The following is a 21,573-nucleotide window of genomic DNA, read 5'->3' as shown; positions in this document are numbered from 1 at the left end:
CAAAAAAGTGGAAGCTGTTTCACTGTAAGGGAAGGTCAGTACCTTCTTTCTAGCTACCTGCTTTACATTTCACTTCTCATGCCTGTTTACTTTTCCTTCTTACTTTACATCTTTTCCCTTTCTGCTAGCATCTGCCTTTGTGTGAGATGGACAATGGCCTCCCTTTCAGGGGACACAATACATTCTGCCATCAACATTTTACAGAAGTATCTGTGTCTGTGCATCACAATCATTTACTCCATGTGTTGGCTGGATCTCTCATCTCTGTTGGGTTTTCTCTATCCTTCAGCTGCTCATCTGTCGCAATACCTTGGAAAACATTGCTAGCCGGGCAGTCAGACTGAAGAGATTAAGTTTATTTTACAATTGAACTTGCTTTCACTGAATATTCTGAGCACTTTCTTCCAGCTGAGAGAGTTCATGATCTCTGTTCCCTAACTGTTGACATTTACCTGCCCTTTCTTTCATTCCCAGCTCTCTTTCTGTCATTCATGATTCTGATTCCAGAGTGACCTATTACCATTTGTCTTTTATTCCTGCACACTTTAGGAATGACATCTTTTATGTTGATATCTGGATTCCTCTACCTTTTACATTTCTCTAAACCCTTATTCAGCTTTGGCAATTCTTTATGTGGAGTAGCACGTCAGCAGCACGGCTGCCTCTGCCTCCCCGCGCAGCTTCCTCAATAACCAAGGGTGCACACTCCTCTGCTTGTCCCTGTGCCTGTCGAAGGAGAGTGTCGATCTGATGCTGATTTTGCAGTGGGCTGAGGTCAGGTCTCATGTTTCTGCCTGCTGGCTGGGAGCAAAGCTTGGCCCCACGGAGCTGTACACAGGAGCATGCAGCAATGCTAAAAGCTGGGACCATCGCTCTTGCTATAGACAGTGCCATAAAGTAATGAGTCCTGCCAACTCTGCCCTCTCAGGAAAGGGACGTGGGACAACCTGTCCCCTTCTTCAGGCAGCCCTGTCTCCACAGAAATATCTGAGGTGGTTTTAAAGAGGGCGACTGAATACGGGTGAACGCCACACAGAGCTGCAGACTATGGAGTCACTGGTGGAAGAAGGAAGACTCCTTTAATTTAAGTACAAATTTTAATCTATGGCTAGGGCAAACGGAGGGTGAGAATGCATTAGGTAAAGTTACAAGTTTGCTTGACTCAGCTAATCAATAACTAAGTAAAGAAGATTCTCTAACCATAGAGAAAACATATGTATTCACTTGCAAAGGAACCAGAAGGCGCTTCCAATGATGCTTTGTATACAAATGTCTTTGGACCTCATTCAAATAATGTTCTTTATATTAAACTGCACACTGATAATCTCAGTATGGTAACTGATGACAGCCTCCTCAGTGCTTAGTTAAAACAGAGCAGATATGTCTAAGAGTAAATGAGCTAAACAGCATAGAGCATACTTCTGCAACTGTTCTCAGGTAGATTTTTCTGCACAGCTCATTAGCTACCTAGCACTGCAAAATGCAGGTATTCTCTGTTCCCATTATGGTTTTAATTGAGATCTTATGACACAACACTGTTCAGGGAAAGATTTCAACAGCCTTTTCCTCATGGCTGCAGGACAGTGGAGTATTTTTTTGCCCTTACAAAATCTATTTCTTTATACTTTTGATACACGACTCTCCAAGGGCTTAATATCTTAATGTCCCTTTTACAGAGCAGGAGAATCAGTCAAAGACTAAGTAATCTGCCTAAGATCACAGAGGAAGGCTGTGGCAGCATCGCACTGAGACCTGAGGTCTTCAGAATCCTATTATTGTGCTCTAACTCCAAGACCATCCTGCCTTTCTTAAAAGCTTTGCTATTACATTCAAGTATACAGAGACTCAGATGGAAGCAAAACCAGAAGGCACAAACAAACTCAGCATTCCAGTGACTGCAAATTCTTCGAAACAATAGACAAGCAAACATATAAAGTCAGATCAGTTTGAAATAAATTTGGACAGGACATTCTAATGTAATGCATTGATAGCTATTTTGCAACTTTAGTTCGTTAGTCAGTGGACTAAAATATTCCTGAAAACATAGATGAGTGCTCTTTAATACTCAGCTGTGCATGATTCTCTTCTGTGAGCACTGACTATTTTGAATGGGATCTACGTCCATGATCTTACAGGTAAAATCTGCTGGAAATAAGAATAACTTTTTCCCTTAAAGATATGCCCTCTTTCCCTGTGATAAGTCTGTCCATCACCAAAGACCTGATAAAAGGGCAAAAGCAAAGGTCATTGACATCAGAAGTTACATAGTCATGCAGCAGGAATGGTTCTGGAAACATGCAAAGTTATTCTCTACCTTGGCATCAGTGTCACAGACAGATATTGCAAAAGCTAACCACACTGCTGAGAAGGACTCTGGCAACGCAAGAGCAGAGCTCCTGCACGTTGGGGAACTCTCCTAGTGATTTTACGGATAGATAAAAAACCTACGTGAGCTGGTTTGCTCTGTTGCAGACACATTCACTAATTCCATGCCTTCCTGATTTACGCTCTCAGGCCATTTTTTCCGTTGGTCTGTATCACCGGAGTCAGTCCACTGAAGTGACTTTATGTCACCTGAAATCCCCACTATTGATAGCAAGGAGGAGCAAGCAGGAGGATGTAATGGACTTCCCCATGTGTGGGGCAGCAGGAAGTTAGGTAAAAAACATCTGGAGATAAAAAGGCATAATTAGGAAATAAAAGAGAGCCTTTGGGGAAGCGCACAACACCTTTGCTTGAGTGCTTCTGGAAAACTTCCTCTTACTTCCACATGTCCAGAACAGTAGAGAAAGTCCAAGGTCCAACCAAGACATTTCACAGTGTAATCAAGTAGTGACCTCGGAATATAGTTAGTTAAGAGATTATTTTATACACACCTGCCATGCTATGTTATTTATCATGCCCAGAAGGCTCTGCATGACTTGTTATCTTTCACATTAATTCATCCTCTGTTGCAGGTGACTATCATGAAAGAAAGGAAAAAAAGATTCCCAGAACAACTCAACCAGTCACCAGCTACTCAGTCTGGAACGGCACTTACAGGTGCAGGGTTTGTTACGAGGGCTTTGAACCGAGAATTACAGTCCTGTTATTCTGCACACTAAAAGCAGAAAGCAAAATTCATGCCTTAAATGTTTCATACTTGAGGCTGTTCTTACATTTAGGGAAGTGAGGGAAATTGAAGTTTGAGCTTCTTCAGATCATAATATGAACGGTATTTTATTTCAGGGAATTATCTTTTTGTGTGACTAATATTTGCTCATTTGACTGCTCTCTGGAATTGAAGGTAGGGCATTTTGAGATGTTATTGTACTGCTAAGTGCAATAAAAGCTGCAGAGCAAGTAGCTAAATACCCTGAGGAAAGCAAACACACAGCTAATGACACACAGCAACTGCTCTACGTTGAGGATTTACTGGGACAAACAGTTAAAACCAGAAGCAGAGTTTATGACAGTGAGGAGCCTGATCAGCTTCAAATGTATCTAATTCTGTCACATTTACCTAAGAGAGCACTTCTGACTCGTGAAAGGTTCCTCATCAACTTGGAAGGAAATAAGAAATACTATCTTGAATACGGGTTTGTTTCTCAGAGTGTGTAATGCGGTGCCTGTGAAAAGACCAAAGCAAAGGGTAAATAGTCTCTCGGTCTTTTTTTCTACGTTGTAGTTTACCACCCCACATTTGTTTCAAGGTTTATCAGGGGTTTGAATTAAATCCATCCAAACGAAGACTTGATATTCAAGGCTGCCCCTCGGCAAAAAGGGCTTTTGCATTCATTAATATTGCCTTGGGATGAAGGAAGGAACAGGAGAGCCCTGATTGACCTTGGACATTTATAAAGGTAATCTAATTTGTGCTCGTTTGCTACTTTTTCATTAAAGCCACTCCTGGAATGTTTCTTATCATGAGTTGCGTTTCCCTTGAGAAAAGTTTTAACAGATAGACCAAATCCAGCACAGAGCTGGCCCAGTGGAAAGTGATGTGGAAATGCAGGCTTGAAGAAATCTTCTGTGAACTGACCTGCAAAATTAGGCAGTTAAAGTCAGAACCAGGGAAGTCTACAGTCGAACAAGTCAACCTGTAGCCAGTATGCACCTCATATTACATTCACATACAGGTGACTACGGCTTATCAAGGACTGAATGAATCTGTTTTGTCCACGCAGGTCAGCTGCCCATGTTGCAGCTGGCACATATTAACAACCACTGTCAGTTCGCGTACACACAGAAGGAAGAGCAGTAAATCTCGCCCTCGGTACTGAAGCTTTCTCACAGCCGTACAGTTGAAGACATAATTCCAGAAAACCCCTGTCCGAGAAACAGCTGATGCCAATGACGAAAAGAAACGCTGCAGTTCTCAGAAACATTGCAACTACTCGGCGGGAACTTTCCTTCTTCCCTGACTTAAAGTATATTTGTTATGCCACAGATTAACTGCACCCATTTAGGGAAGAAATGGTCTTGAATCATTGTTTCATCTTAGGAACCACAGGTGATGTTGTACACAGTCTGTTTACAACCTCAGGGGTTAGTGAAAATGAAACCAAACTAAGAAAACGCAGACCATTGACCAGAACGAGACCTGCCAACATTTCCTTTAATCTCTTAACCAAACAATACGACACATGACAGCGCGATGGTGAGGATGAGGTTTCACAGCCTGCTGAGAATGCCAGTTTCTGCTTAAAAAGAAAAAAAGAATATTTTGCTTATCTGATTTACATATTGCACATTAAATAAGCCCTGCAAGGTACCATGCTTCAAAATGGACTTATTTTTTAAGAAATGTAGATTAATAATCCTCCTTGCTTAAAAAATGAGCTTCAATATTTGTGCGAATCGTAGAGTGAAAAAAATCAATGTGCTATCGACTGCTGGGGATGATCACATTCATTTTGCCCTTTGTGGTTGGTGAAATCCATGCTGCAATTACAGAGACAGGCTGGCAGCAAAGAGCCTCAGTTGGGCTTTCAGCTCCACATTAATCCAAAACTCACCATTTTAATGCAGATATAGATTGCCACGAGTCAATAGCTGACTACTTGAATTGTGAAGTAGCAGTTCCATGCTATATTGGCAGCACTGGCTGTTACAGTATCTTCAAGTATTTTGAAATTTCAAAGCGTTACTCCATGGAAGTGAAGAGCGTAACTGACACCACATCGGAAGGGGACTGCAGTGTTAATGCCGTTATCATTAAGATAGAACACTACAAATAATCATAAAGTAGATCAAAAGTAGACTTTTCATGGGATAAAATGCACAGGTACCTTAGCTCATGTTTTAATGCCCTAATGCATTATCTCATAAAGTATCCCAAGTGTTGAATTTTTACAATATAGCTCCCAGTTCTCTCTCATTTACACTGTTCCAAGCACCGATGACTTCACCCAAAGTCAGAGGGATCACTCTGCATTTATAATCTGGCAAGCGAAGTCAGAATTTGACTTTGAGTAGCAATTTCCTTTTCAGCAATCCGTCTGTAACTAAGAACTGAATTCTGCCACTAAATTTGTGTGAAGAATGGGGGAATCCACTAAGTGGTCAGCATCTCTTTTATAGCACGTTAGGTGCAGGGTGAACTTAGAACTCTATTTTCTGTACAGTAACTATATTCCTGTATACCTTTACGATACTGACCTCTTTCTACCATGGTTAACTGGCGTTCTCATGAAATGGTGAAACATGCACTAACGGCTCCACACACGCGGAGTTCTACAGCTGTCGTTTATGGTGCACGAAGCAAACTCAATTCAAAACCTACTGAGCTCCATGGAAATGCTTCCATTGACTTTACTGAACTATGCGCGTATGACTGCTGACAACTTCGCCGCGCAGGCAAACACCAAACCTGTGCTCAGAAGGAGCTGGCCGCTGGCGTGCCAGGGTTAGATCTCAGAGCACAGAGGAGAGGCTGTGCCGTGCCACGCCGTGTCACGCCGCCGAGCAGTCAGGTTCTGCCCTCTTTGTGCTGCAGTGTGTCTGCAGATCCGAGTCACGGTGCAATTTGACTGTGGCTACTTTTTCTGTTAATTTCAGATCTAATCAAATATTTACAAATTTCTCAGCTACTGCAGGATGGTAGCATTCAGGGCCATACTCTCTCAGTTTTGATGTTGATCACCTTATCTCATCCACGTATATATCCATTTTCTGTGCTACAGGTAGGAACAAGAGAGGAGTATGCTGGAGCTAAGCAACAAACTCAACTTTGTCAGATGCAGAACAATGTGCACAGTAATTTTTGTTACCAGGGTAACCTGTGAACTGAGATCTATTAGCACAGGTAATACTATCAATAATAAAAAAAATAAAATACGTAATATATAGGGAGTAGGTCTAGATATTTCCTGCAAGAACAGATGTGTGCAATCAAAAGAAGCCATTTTCCTTTGTTCATGTCTGAAATATAGGCTCATTTGATGTTGGTAAGCCTTCATGTGGTTTTAGACTCTTAACGATGAGTCCTGCCCAGAGTATGCACCTATAAGGCTTTGTGGGGGATTTGTGAAAGAAAGAGGATTCACCCTGGTGTTACCTATTGGTATTCTGTGTAGCTCTCCACAGCACGCCTAATACACCTTAACAGTCTACCTTAAAAACATTATGAGGTTGGAGCAAGGATCTTAACTATGCCTGCAGAAAAAATAATGGTTCTTGCTGCTGACCTGTAGCTGATGGGTTCTTGTATCTGAAAGTCTCATTAAGTTCAAAATTTGATATAGTGTGGAAATGAAAATATTTATACCTCAGTTATAAATAGACTCACGTTATGTTTGGAAACAAACATCCACAACTTTGCAGGTTTTTGGTTGCTTAGAAAGATAGAAGTGAGCTTTCTAATGTTTTATACTTTTGATTTTCTGAACCAAATATAAGGTTTCCAAAAAGGTTAGAGTTTATCACAACTATAATAGATAACAGTAATTTTATTAGTAGCAAGTCACAGGTCTCACTGAACATAATGAGAAAGAAGGACATGCATTTGCATGGAGAGGCTAAGGGTCTTCCATAGGAAGGCTTCTATTAGCTGAGACTGCACTAATTATTAAGGTTTTCAGAATCAGGTCCTCTCCTGGTGAAACTGCTGTGATCTAAAATGCCAGGCAGAAAGAGCTCACAGCCACAATAATGCAACATCAGTTAGAATATTAATAAGTAAATGGTAAAAGTGCTTCAAACCAACAGGAAGAGTTTTTCACCTTGACCTTGCTACCTGAGTAGTTGCCATTAATTATGAGGAACTGGGCTTATAGTGGAGTGCATAATGATAGCCATTATGTGGAGACCATAAAATTAGACCCTGTTTTTACAGCCTGTAAAAACAAACTACAAAGTCTGTCCCAAGAAGCTTGTAATCTTAACAGAAAGCATAGACAATAGGAATAAGGTGTAGAATGCACAAGCCAACCACGTCCCAGCACCTAACAGTGGATACCTGTACGGGTTTTGGGGGAGGTGTGAGGTCATTTGTGAGGGTGTAGGTTAAGTGGCGACAGCACGTTGCGTGGAGGGAACTGGACCTGACTCACGACTCACGTAGTGGCAAAGCAGTGGTCAGTGAAGAGGGCAGAAAATACATGAACTGAACTGAGCCCAGGGCACTGGTGTTCCGGCTCCTTCGGGCCTCTGGCTGGCTCCTCTCTGCCTTTTTTCCTTTTCTTTCTGAGGACTAATTTGCAGTTGTTGGTTCGGTTGTCCCCAGTGCAATTGAGCCCTTTCCCTTCTCTGGAGGTGCCGATCCCTCTGGGAGGCCACCAGCCTGCCCTCCCTGGGAGCCTGCCAGGGACAAGCCCCGGGAGGGACCCACAGAGCTTCCCCCAAACTTATTTTCCCCCTGCTGGTATTGCTTCAGCTATCATGTTTTCAAGATCATCCAGCTTGAGGTTGGTTTTAAAACACTTACTGAAACTTTGTACTCCAAGAAAGTTAATTTTGAACAGTTCAGGAGAAGTTAGCCTGCCTTTAACAATCTCCACCTGGAATAAGAAAAACGTAATAAATTCTTCATGTTTACTGCGTTTACACAAGGCCCCAGACTATGGATTACCTTTTTATTACTCCTTGTTGTAAGGTTTTTTTTTTTCCTCTATTATTAGTTTTTTTAACAAAACAGTGGCAAGAGGAGAAAATTGTTATCTTCCCTGTGGACATTTACAGGCTTTTGAATGAAAGTTTGGTTACAGATTTGTACTCTGTGGAAGCATGAAATAGTTTTCCCTTACATAGCAGGTGTGCCCCAGATCTCAACAGAAAAACTTTCCCAATGATCTGGCAACAGTTATGCAACAGAATTAGGCAAACGTCTGAGAGTTTGGAGTATCAGCTTCACCCCTGAAAAAATACCAAAGAATGTACACACAAATACAAATACTTATTCCTATATAGGAGGTCTCATGTGCAGTTTTTCATAGATAAGCCATAGGCAGTGACTTTTTATTCGCTGCTTTTAGCTGCAAAAATCTATTCTCTCTCCAGCAGCAAGTGGAATTTTCCAGTGCTGCTTAATGTCGAAATAATGAACTTTGGCAAATCTAAATCAGCTGAGAGCAAACTCCAAATATGAGAACCTGTAGCTTAGGTGGCAGTTTGTGCCATTGCATCATTGGAGCTGAGCCATCCTTAGATGTACTCCCCACAGAGTACGGAGGGGTAAATCCTGCTGGATTCAAGGGTCATAATCTAGTTTCTCCACTGTTCCTCCTTTATCCTGTTTTCACCAATTGGTACTATCATTTTGTGTTCTACCCCTCTGCATATATTATTGCATGACTCACTATAACATTGCAGGCAGCGTTCTCCTCCAGGGGAAAGATTTGATATTTTCTAAACCAAACATAATTCCTTATCAACATATAGTGCCTACATTTCAAGAACACACAGAATTAAGGAATAGTTCAGCATAGACTGATCACAAAAGAGAATGAATTTTCTCTCTATCTGATATGTCTTTGAGATCATTATGAAGAAGTGTGCAGAAGGATGCAGTACGATGCAGCATGGGCCCACACAAATCCTCAGAAATGCAAAGCTCCTCTCAGAGAGAAGTCAACTGACAGGCAACCAACCGAGCATTTCAAAGATGACAGAAATAAAATCAGCCAGGAAAAACAGAATTAAGGGAGGGAAACTACAGCAATCCTTAACCACTGTTTTAGAATCCAAAGAATAGCGAGCTGACTGAATTCACATAGCTTGCACATTGCTGCCCAAGCAAGAGGAGGTTCAAAAGGACATCATGTTATGAATTGGAAAGTCAGTTCCTCTCTATGCCACATCAGAAGTTTTGGAAGTTGAGAAGTATTAAGCTTCCTTCTACTATTTCTCATTCCAATGTTTATTTCCATCTGAGCATCGCATCAGCAAAATTCACCCACCAAATGCACAGGGAAAAAAACCCCAACCCTTAAATGCCTCAAAAGCAATTGCCTGAGGTTTTAAATAGAGTGGACTTGTAGCAGGTGCCAAAATTTATCACTGAATTGAAAACAACCCTGCAAAATTAATAATCAGACTTGCTGGTTCACACCAATGAAGTGGCACCTTGTTCAGCAGCACTTTAGTCCACAAGAGTGTCAGGGTATCTTCTTGGGGAATAGAGTGACAGGAGGAGTAAAGGAAATGTTGCCTATATGGTCCCTGCTCTCATTATGCTTGACCCTCCTCTAAACCTCAATGTACTCACCCAGCCCTGTTATTCAACAGGTGCCATGACATGTCTGGGTTGAGTTCTAGCACGCTGGCCGTGGGGCCGTGTTTCTTGGCTCACTGACACATGATGATCATGCAGATGGAAGACAATGGATGTGGTCAGCAGCTGGAAAGGCTGCAGAAAGGGCTGAATGGAAGTGAACTGCTAAGGAACAAAGTAAATTAATGCAGCCTTTTAATTTAAACTTAAGTATGGCCAATGCAAAAGAGTGGATGGTACAAAGTGCACAGCATCAATCTCGGAGGTTAATCCTCATCTCATTAATGCATATATTTTAATCTAGGTGCTTCTTACTGTTTTGTCTAACATTAATATTTTCAGTGTCGATTGACCTGCAGTTTTATAAGTATCTGTCACCAAGTTATTCAAACACATCACCACAGCATTAGAATACATTCCTTACGCTGACTAGCCATAAAATCCCCATGTTAAACTTGAAGTTTTATTATTCCCTTAAAAGCACTTAATGGCTCCAGCCCTGCACACTTGATAGAACTTCTGTCACCATTTACCCTTAGCACTCTCCAGGCTCAGAATTGGCAGCCTGCTGGAGGACATCTCCAGTCTGGGGAGACAGAGCTTAGAGAAACAAATTCCTGTGTTTATGCCTGTTCATAAATCTCTGACTAAGCATTCAGGACTAAAAATGTGGGTATTTACCACTACTTATTTATGCATGGTGCTATTGGACTAGGCAGCAAAGTCTAGCTGAATTTCTCTGGATTCTGGAAAATGTAGATTCACGGGCTAATTTCAAGTCATCCACAAACCAGCAGTCACAAACAAAGGGGAAACTTAAGAGACATGAATCTATGCCCTATTCTTTGCTCACAGGCAACAGGAAGCAAGGTAGAAAACACTTAAATTCCCTTCCAGCATTAAACCAGCCTTGTGCATGGAAATCGCTATTGCTCTCAGCCACAACACTGCTCTGTCCTGAGATCCATAGGAGGAGCGGAAACACGGAAGCTGTGGGCACTGGCTCAGCCAGGAGAAGCTGGCTCAGCACTCCCCCTTGCTCCCAGGGAGCACAGAAACCTAGCAAAACCTGGTCCCAAACTGTAGAGCTCTTCCTTTTGCTGCCAACCCTGGTCCTGCCCTGTGACTTGAGCAGTGCAAGGCACCAACTCGTTCCTGGATTTGTATAAGCAATGGAAATTGAAATGACAAAAGTATCTGTATATGTTGCCCAAGCAGAGACCATCTCGATTTCTGAAAACCAAGCGTTGTGTTCAGCAAAGCACTGCTCTTCCAATGGAACAATGAAGAGAAAGCTAGCTCAAATGAATGAATCGCACCCCTCAGATGTTTACATGTGTGCAGTGTTAAGTCTCAACACTTCAGAAATCTAAAGGAGAAACTTTTTTACGTATGAATCTACAAACCAACCTTAACGTTTACAGAGAATTGTTAAATGCAATAACTTCTTTGAATGAAGTAGATCCACACTTTACAGTACATTTATTACAAAAGCTAAAAATGCACTGGACATTGAAAAAATTGCAGTATCACAATATTTGTAATTCAATTGCTACTGAGCCTCTTAATGTGATGATAAGTTGCTTCATTAGAAAGAGTTTTTTGCTTCTTAAATGAGGTGTGAGGAAAGGGGAAGTAGAGAGATAAGTAATTATATTTCTAACTGAGTATATAAAATGAGTTAAATGTATCTGCACTAGCACTCAATATGAAATAGCTTTCTCATCTTATGAGCATTTTTAATATTGCAGATCTCATTTGCATCCTAAATCAGAATGAAACACTGTAAAAGGTTTTTGAACCAAAAAGTTAAGAAAAATTTCAGCTTATGCCAGTCAGAATATTTTGCTTTCATACGTTCAAAATACCATCATTTTGCTTTTACATTTTGACTTAATTTTTTAACAAACTATATTTCCAAACAGAACATAATGAAACTGAACTTTTAGAAAATGATGCAAAATCCTCTATGAACAATTTGTAACTTCTTTTTCAAAACTTCTTATAAATGGAAATGCCATTAAAGGTAGTCTGTTCCAGCAAATTATTTCACACTAGACAAATCCACACATTTTGGAAAAAATAGATTTTGTCAAGTTATTTTCAGTCAGCTCTCTCCAATGTCAATATCTCAAGTCTGTGAAACATCAGAGTGTGTGAAGTTATTACAAATACTGAATGTGTAAATAAGTATCTCCATCTAAATGACTTCATACTTTTTCACACAAGAAACATAAATGCAACAATAGATCAATCTGACTGTAAATATCTAAATATGTCCTTTAAAAGCCAAAGGAATGTCAGATACAATTTATTTTCAGGCAGTGCAAACTGAGACATTAAGTGGCAATTCTACTTCCATTAGCTAAATCTGGCAAATATGCAACTGTTTAAAGGCATTGTCAATAGCCATTGCACAATTAAGTATTTGTACTGATGCCTTATTAAATTACCCTTTTCAAGTAGGCATAATAAACTAGGAGTTCACTGTACAGATTTTCATGGTGAAAGTCCAGATCACTGGAAAATTTATTTAAAGAGAATGCAGTCCACCGAGTAATGAAGTAAATGTCAAATGTTTTTGGGCAAATAAATCTGAATTGTCTTAAAACTTTTTTGGCAGATATAGCTGAAGATGACACTGGTAATAAAAAGCCTTCAGATTAATGATTTTGATTTATGGAGTTCCCAGGTAAACTTTCAAATCTCCAGCAGCAAACCCTGCTTGGTGGGGAATGGAGATCATTACCACGGGCAGTCAAAAATGGCAAGAGAGCCAGAGCTAATAACTTGGATGCTTGTTCCAAGTGCTGTTGGCCTCTGTTTAGTTATAACTTCTGCCACGGCACCCTGGAAAGAGCCCCTGCAGCTGCTGCCCACCCCCAGCCGCGGGAAGAGGTGCTGGGACCTGGCTGCCATGTGCACATCCGGTTGCCTCCCGTCGAGCTCAGCACACCACACAGGACCGTAGAATTGTTTTTTTGCAGTAAATTACTACTCCCCGGTGGCAAGGCATATCTTCAAGGATGATCAGTGTTTCTTAGGATGGGCCACCCTTGCAGTCTCTGGAGGTTGCTTTCCCCAGCCCTCCTCTCCCTGCCCAGCTATGCAGCTGTAGGAGAGGCAATCCTCCTCCTCGTTTCAGGGCACAGATAGGACAAAGAAAGCCTCAGTGCAGGAACAAGTGTCCCCATGCCGGGCAGCTGCTAGCAACCACCCAGCTCTTTGTGGCTGTCAGGATGAAGGCTGGTGTCAACAACTGTCCAGACTCTGTGGGCATTTCGCTCTGGATAGCAACTAAGCACCTTAATTGTGCCTTTTTTTTTTTTTTTTTTTTTAAAGAATATTTGTCCTGCTTGCTCCTGCACACAAACAGCACTGGCTTTACCCATGTGCTAAATTTTCAAAGACTCCTTCTTGCAACCTTTCTCTTTTAGTATCATTGTCAGCTGCCGAAAGGCAGGGACAGACCCTTATCCTTGTGCCAGTTTCCCAGTGTTGAAAAGAAACAGCAATGGCCACAGATTAACAAGATGTTTCATGTTGGAAAATCGGAATTTTGTCTTTCCAGACCTCTTCCAGGGCTAGGCTGCTGATTTCTTTATACACAGTGTAAGCTAGCCAGGCACGCGTCCTTCCGAGACTCAGCTGCGTGCCTGGCTTGAACTGACCTCAAAGGAAGACAGACATCGACATTTAGTAGCAGATTTTGGACTGTTGCAACACAAAGGCTTTATCTTAAACGTAACATCAAACCACTTCCAATATTTATCATTTCCTCAGATATATCATATCATCTTTAAATATTTTGTCACTGAATGTACAAGGATTTTCTTCTCTTCATAGCTTTATTCTATTATTAGTTTCAGTCTGATGCTTTAAAGAACAGTAAAGTTGCAATGTCCAAACTGTTATACATAGGGTTGTGAATTTATTCTTTTAAATTATAGCTTAGTATATTTAGTCAGTTTGTTTTATATCAAGCATTTATTTAAGTGGTTTTCATTCTATTGACATTTTATAATGCCCTCCTAATATTCTTATTATTGATTTTAATACTGCAATGGTATTATTCATGGTGACACCTATTGGAAAGCAAGCTTCAATTATATCAATAGATGCTATTATTATAACATTGATAACATTAATATTTGATAGTGGTATAAAATGTGATGCATTGGCAATTAACTCATTACTGTAGATATCATTAACCAAAAATGTCAGAGTTGTTTTAATGATTTTTCCGTTGCTTTCTTTTAACAAATTCTCTAATCACTGGCTCAGTTTTGTGTTTTTGAATGTATATTAGCCACAAAAGTTTTTCTGAAAACTAAATAACATTGTCCCTTTTAAATAAGAAAAGATGGGCTTCTGTGGCTCGGAAGATACCGTGAGGCTTGAATCAACAGCATTAGTAATAGATACAGTACATGAAACCCCAGCACAGAATATTCAAAAATAAAAGATTTACCAAAACATAACCGTGCCTTTTTGCTTGTTGCTTAGCAACCAGAATTGATCTAGCAAAAAAGTCACCTGACTGAGGAATTGCTGGTGGCAATATTACTCCATCATTTTTCTTTTTCACACTAAACTGACGAAGGTTCTATCAGAAACAGCTATTAATTGTTTCTTTCTTTTCTCTCCAGCTCCTTAATTATACAGTAGAAACATTTCTATTGCTGTTACTGAAAGGAAGAGAGCACCACGTAAAGCTTACAAAATTAACAGACTTACTCAAATATGTCTGGATCTGAAAAGCGAATATTGCAAGCTGCAACTCACTGTCAACTCTGCCATCCCAAAATAACAAACGCAGTGAACTGTTCATATAGCAGCAGAATAACCATTTTTACCACACCTGCACTGATGGGCAATTTGCAATAATCTTTTAAAAACCACAGACTAAGAATACTTCTTGTTTTGATGACTCAGTTGGAATTCACCACCACATTTGTCTTGCTTTCATCATTTCTAAACATTAGCATTTTCATCTGTTGACTGAAAGCACTTCTGGTCCTCTATAACATATATATAAAACACTTTTGATCTTTTAAAATCCTCCTGTCAACCTGGAATCACACAGCCTCTTACATTACCTTGTTCTTGTCCTTAATGGCGACCTGCAGTGAACTCTGCACTCCCTACTTTCAGATGTTCAACATCCTTCCTTTGTTAAAAGCTGCTGATCAAAAAGGAACATTGTGCTCACTGTGTTTCCCTCTATAGCCCCTCACAATCATTTACAGGAATTACACTAAAACACAGGGTATGGATGGCGACAATTTCATTTAACCACATACCGTATTTTTGTTCTGCTTTCGACAATACTTAATTCCTTAAGTAAATAAGAAAAGGGAACGCATCTTTGTACTCATACACTTGGCCCATCGTGAGCAGTCAAATACAACATTGGGTCCGGGAGTGGGAAAAGATTAATCCGCAAACACCTAAATTGCCTTTTTACCTTTTTTTTTTTTTTCTTTGAAATGAACACTCTATATAAGCTCAGATGACATTTGTCCTTTTAAGAAGTGAAGAAATGTTACCTAAATGGACAATATATCCAGTTTCACTTTTCCTCTGTATCATATTCAGATCTGGTAGATGGGATTTGATGCTGTATCCCATAATGCCTCCATGGCTTTTTCTGTAAAAGCTTAACAAGGACACAGCATCAGAGAGTCTTTAGTGGCTAATACCCGACCCCTTTCTCTCACATTACAGCTCCAAGTGACCATTTTCATGCCAAAAGGTCACCAACATCCCCATCCCTATGGAACCTATGTGCATCAACCTTCTAACCTTTGCCACCGAGAGATGATAGCTATTTGGGCTGCAATCCCTTCATTACAGATGGTCCATATTTTATATTTAGTGTGGGAGGTCAAATTTAGGAAAGCAATTTCTCTTAAAGCTAAGAGTTCCAATAATCCAAGATCTTCTATTGGCTTATGGGTGAGTGGACAGTAATGGGTTTATGGGCAGCTCTAGATTTTTTCTCTTCAGTGGGGAAGGAGTTCCGTCAATCTAAATTTTTAGGATTGGGTGGCTACCATTGTTTATTATTCAATGAGCTCTTATTAGATTATATCTAAGCACACTGCAGCAGGCAGAGAGTATCCTTATAAGCAGGCTTGCAGGCTGGATCAATATCTCAAGGCATTTACAATCTTCTTGAAACACATTAAACAATGATTTTTTTTATTCTGTTTTTAAAGTTTATATGTGGTCATGCAGTTCTGTTAGTGACAAAAGCATTCATCCATTATCATCATTAATTGCAATGGTTAATCTACTGTTAAAGCAGCTTGCATCTTAATATAGAGACCGCCTTTGGTGGAAGTAACCCAGCATTTCATGGCAGATCAGAGAAGGATTGAACAAATCCTGAACAACAACAAAATTCAAAAGATCAAACTCCAAAATGTTAGTTAAAAGATATCTGCTCTACTTTAAGGGGAAACATTTTGATGCCATTTTTTATTCCATTTTGTATCCGTTTTTGGAAAATGGAACAATTATTATTGCCCCAATACTGCAAATATTTATGCACATGCTTAAATTCATACACAAGTCCCAAGCCAGCAAAGCATTTGAGTATGTTGTTATATCCAGTCCTGCTCAGGACAGCATTCAGGCATGTGCTGAACTTGCTGGTAAATGACCGATCCATACATAGTGTTTGGAGTGCAAGGTAAGAGTTTATAATCCATGACACCGTTGAATGATTCTAGTTCTTGAAGGCCAATGCAGCCTATGGCTACAATTCTCTCTTAGTCTAGCAAAACTACTTCAAGACACAAAAGCAGTGTTGAGGATGCCTGAGAATAAGCAATTTAAATGCAATTTGCTATTGTCCATATGATCATGTTGTCTATTAGCCACAAATATTTACAACAGTGTTAGCGAAACCTGAATTTGTCCAACATAGCATCAACCAAAGCTCCCTGTTAAAAAACAAAGCTTGCTACAGAGAGCAGAAACATCACTGGGTCACTGCATCAGGAATAACTAGTAACATACTCTTCCCATGGCTTCCAGTTGCTGTGCAAAGCATCCTTAGCTTAAATCCATACTGTTTACATGGCTTAGACCAGTAGTTTTTAAGTTTCCAGCTTTCTCCTTTAATAAAAGTTTGGTCAGAAGTATGAGCCAAACTTTCACATACATTTAAGTGTCAAAAGATACAACATTAATGCTAGTAAGGTTTTAAAATAGCACCTAGCCTCCATTGCCAGGCACCTGAGCAGCGGGAAGTATCTGCAGACTTACTAGACCACTCTATGTATCAGAGAGGGGGCAAATGGGAAGCATATGCTAAACACCTTCTTAAGACCATCTTGATCCATTAAAGGAAAAGCTGCAAAGAGCTCGTGCCACATGTTTACCTTGAGAGTGCCTGGAAACATGTGTGGGTTCAAATTGGACATTTGGAGAGCATGGGGTGGGGACTGGTGGTGATAATGGTGATTCTGGAAATAACACTGGGCTGATCTGACCCTTGATATAATCCCACTCTGATCGATAGGGTTATCAGGATTTTTTAAAAGGTGAGCCTGGCCAGCTTCACATTGCACTTTTGTAGCGGTGCAAATGGAGTCAGTTTCTTTGGTCTCTTTCAAAACATCTTCCATCACCCTTTCCCCAGGTAAAGCTGTGCCTCCTCAAAGCGGCCATTGTGTAAATGAAAGTCAAACTCACAAGGTTGCTCTGAAGGAAATGAAGGGACCAGAATTACCTTGCTGCTGTTAACATTTCCCTGATGTTGCTTTTCCTCTTTTATTAGGCTCAAATATTACATTTTTGAAAATATTTGTGTATAACACTTCCATAATTTAAAGCAAACATAATTCAGCACATCCCTATTGATTTTGCCTTCCATATTTTGTTATCCAAAAATGAAATTGGTGTTCCCCACTGCAACACAACCCCATAGTTAAGGACCATAGGTATGCCTACATCAAACTTAATTAAGGCAGTTATCCAGGTTTTAGGGCTAGAAATCATATTTCAGATTCCAGCAGCAGTTTAAGACCAGGCTCTGCTACTCACCAGGAGGTTTTGTGGGGCTCCAGACACAGCTATGGTTCAGCGGCACGTGCTGACCCAGACCCAGCAGCAGCCACGTGCACCGGGTGCATGGTGCAGACACAGCTCAAGTCGTGCAACAAGCTGAAGGTTGTTCCTAGTGTCGTGGAAAGGATCTTTTCATTTTCTTTAACTACTTTGTGTTATCTCCTATGCTAATGATGAAGAATATTTTAGACTTTTTGAACATAATTGCTGAACTAAAATTTCTTTCTGTAGTATTTGTATTATGCATTCCTTAGAAGAGAGACTGTCGCTGCATTTGATCCTGTACGGGACCTCACGCAGCAGTGTCCCCATCCTGGCCAGAGACTCTCAGCTGGTATCACAACTCACTTTTTCTGATACATTATAGCTCTTTTTTTTTTTTTTTTTTTGTCTGTTATTCTCACATTCAAGGAACAATCTCTGTAAAAGCTGTACTGTGAAACTAAAACCATCTGCCCCGTGCTTACAGACACATTCCTGCTTCAGGGTCTACACTGTAATCTATCATAGCTCAAAGTAGTTAATATTAAAATGATGCCCTGTGAAGGTACGATGGGTGTGGACAGAACCAATTTGTTTATACAATTGTGTTTTGCCACAGAGTAAATTAAATTATGGGGTATTCATCAAAATTGAATTACCACAGTGTGAGCTAACAATTTTCCAAAGACATTGTGACATGAGCACAAAGCAGCCCATGTCAGCCCCGAGGAATTGCTATCGTCTTGCAGGCTGCAGCTGAATTACTCACCAAAACGATTAGACAAAAGCAGTCCTCAGAAAGCTGGAAGTTGCCAACCAGTGGAAAACAGTGACAAGTCTAAAAGTGTGTTTATTTCTTAACTTAGAGGAAGCAGGAGAAAGGAGAGAGACCTTCCATGGGTGGGATGTCCACGGGAGCAGGCAATGGGGACATCTCAAGGTGAGGAGAGCTAGTGTCCTGGTGGGACAGGCAGGATTTCTGTCCTGAAATAGTTCTGAAAAATCAGATTTTCAGTTGACCATTTTCTCTTTATTTTTCTTTTCAAAATTTTTCGAATAAGATAGAGCAAGAAACTCCCTCTCCTACCACACATTTCTTTACGTGAAATGGAGATGAAAGTGAGAAAATTATTGTGTTTGAGTACAGGAAAATTTAGGAGGGAAAATAGGGTCAGAGGAAGATTTTAGCCCTTATTTTCACTCAACTAATGCTGCAAAATAGAAAAGATGATTCTGGAAAATAAATAAGAGCGTGAGAGTGGGGAGACCACATTCTAAGTTATCTTTAGTTCTTTCTTTTAAGAAAGTGTTCTGCTAATCGTCCTCACTTGAGAGAAAACTGAGGCATAGAAAAACTGTTTAGATGGTATTTTAGTTAACTAAAAAAGGAGTTTAAAGTGTAAAATAATTTTAAGAGTATTGAAATTTTACTGTTGGAAAAAAACGTAAAAGCAGAGGAGCTATTTTATCTCATCTTTAACCTATTTTTAAAAAAAAATTTCAATGTCACCCTACTTTTCCTAAGGAAACAGAAAATGAAAAGATCTTGCAAAAAGACAGATGTTTCCCTATGCGTTCAAAGCAATAGAGAATTCACAAATGTTTGACAGAAATCTTTCTTTTTTAAAAAAATACAAGATGACATTTTATAATTCAATCTCTGATAATAGTCGTATCTCTACCTGAAAAAGTATCTTGGTCAAAAATATTGCAATCCCAGCCCTCATTAGACAGTTCAGCCTGCTCAGGCTTGGAGAAGAGCACAGTGGTTAAATCAAACCACTCCTGAGTTGTGCTTCAGCCCTGAATGAGTGCTCAGTCCACGGGAGCAGCCAGGAGCTGGCCACCCTGACCCCTGAGACGCGTTGGATGTTCCCTCCTTGACACCAAGCGCTGCGCATCCTTGGACTGCCTGCTGCGGCACAGCACAGAGTCTCCCCATTGAAGCAAGTCCAGCAGAGACCCGTGTGGGGTCTCCTTCAGAAAAACCTATTCTGAAGGCTGCGTTACTAGGGCTTGGCAGGATAGATTTTGTTTTTAAAGGATAATCGTGTGTCATTTCCTTGGCAGATAGGACGCTAGAGTTAGAACTAAAAAAGAAAATCAAACATGTATCTACCTCAATCCAAAATTCACATCGGCAAGGCTACACAGTCCAGGGAGGGAGCGTGGGCTGCAGGCACGCGCCTTTCTGCATGAACAAGTTCTGCCTTTAGGTAGGCTTAGGAATAGCTCAGCCTCCAGCTCATGGCTGCTCTCCGCCGGGGCTGAGAGCGTGGGTGTCCCTGCGCAGCTCACAGCCGGTGCCACGCACTGCCGGCCCTGGGGGAGCCTGGGCCGGGCTCTGCACCACCGCCTGAGGCCGTTTGCCTGCTGCGGGGGCTGCTGGCTTCCCTGCAGATGGTTTCTGGTTGAAAGACCAAAGCGTGCTGTGGAGCAGGAGCAGCAGAAGAGCTGCCTCTCCTCCAACGTGCTGCCAGGCTGGCTGGGGCGCCGTGCAAACATCCTCTGGGTCACTGAACCTGGCAAAGCTGCGTCGGACCAGCATGTGTGACCCTGAAACACAAATTCCTTCCCGGCATCGCGCTGGCTTTGCTGCCAGCCCAGTGGAAGTGCTATGAGCCCTTACCTGCTTTGTCAGGGGCTCCGTCAGGGAATTTAGCAGGTTTGGGGTTTTTTTTTTGGTTTTTTGTTTAATTTGGGTGGGGTGAGTAGAATTGTTTCTTTGCCCTGATGGAAATGGGCTTACGCTAGGCAATATATATTACTGGATGCCATACCGGTGCCTCAAGAGATGTTGACTGTGCACATTTACATAAATCTAAAAATAAATAAATATACTCACAAGCCTCCTCAATCAAAATATGCCACAGACAACTAAAAGATCTTGAATCAAATATTAATGTTGGAGATTTCTCCAGCCATTTTGTAATGCTTCCAGCTATCTTTATTACACAATGCGTAATGCACTACCTTATTTTAGTCCTGAGCTATCAGGAGTATCATCTTTTTGATGGCCTCAAACTGGCTTAATAAAACTGATCCTCCTTTGAGTGCCCAGGAGCAAGTGCTTCAGATGGAGACGTGCTAGGCAGCGCCTGCCGGCTGTGGCAGTCATGACCAGGACAGCGCGTGCTGAGCCCCCGGAAAGAATTGTTACTCATTAAAGGCCTGTTACTCTGGCACAGTTCAGCGCCCTGTCATGTGCCTGATCCTGCGACAGGTCACAGGACACTGAATGCTTTCCCACATATCTAAAATTTGTCTTCAGTTTGCATTGGCACATATCATATCCGTCAGGTTTTTTGCCTCAAACCTTTTTTGTTCTTTTTACCCTCTACAGTTTCCTCACTGTTAAATGTACCAAGTAGTTTCTTTGCTGCGTTGTGTCCTTTTCCCTATGTTGCTATGAAGCTCCATGTTTCAATGAAAGGTCTCAGATTTGTGTTTTCTAAATAAAAGAGGATGTGATATTATACTTAGTGGCAGCAACCACAAGAGAAAATGAGTCTGTTTAAAATGAATCCCATGCAATTCCCTTGCAAATATGAGATTTGCAACATCACTATGGGAACGAAACCAAGTCACCGGGCTTTCTAAATTTAATGAGGTTCAAATGTCCAAGGGCACCAGCTTTCAGGGGAAGAAGCAATGTCAGAGCATGCAGAGAAAAGGATAGTGTTTCCTTAAGCAAAGGAAAGAAAATATCTTGAAAGAGGTTTACCCCTTGAAGTGAATCAGATGAAAGTTACTGGTAAGGAGTGAAAGGTAGGCAGCTGTGAATGTTCAAAGGGGATTAGATTCTTCCACAGATCGTGACT

General features: G+C 40.9%; 1 long non-coding RNA gene across 1 annotated transcript in view; it reads right to left on the bottom strand.

Annotated features, from left to right (window-relative positions):
- The window catches only part of LOC129211032 (uncharacterized), a 121,175-nt gene extending 101,025 nt beyond the window's left edge, over positions 1-20,150 (bottom strand). Inside the window, exon 1 of the long non-coding RNA XR_008578721.1 lies at positions 19,872-20,150. This is a non-coding gene — a long non-coding RNA (uncharacterized LOC129211032). The remainder of the gene's footprint in view (positions 1-19,871) is intronic.
- Positions 20,151-21,573: the final 1,423 nt, after the last annotated feature.

The sequence above is a fragment of the Grus americana genome, chromosome 10 (genome assembly GCF_028858705.1).
Source record: "Grus americana isolate bGruAme1 chromosome 10, bGruAme1.mat, whole genome shotgun sequence".
NCBI classification, from domain to species: Eukaryota; Metazoa; Chordata; class Aves; order Gruiformes; family Gruidae; genus Grus; species Grus americana.
The sequence above is the reverse complement of the archived record's forward strand: the minus strand, read 5'-3'. Positions and strand labels throughout refer to the sequence as shown.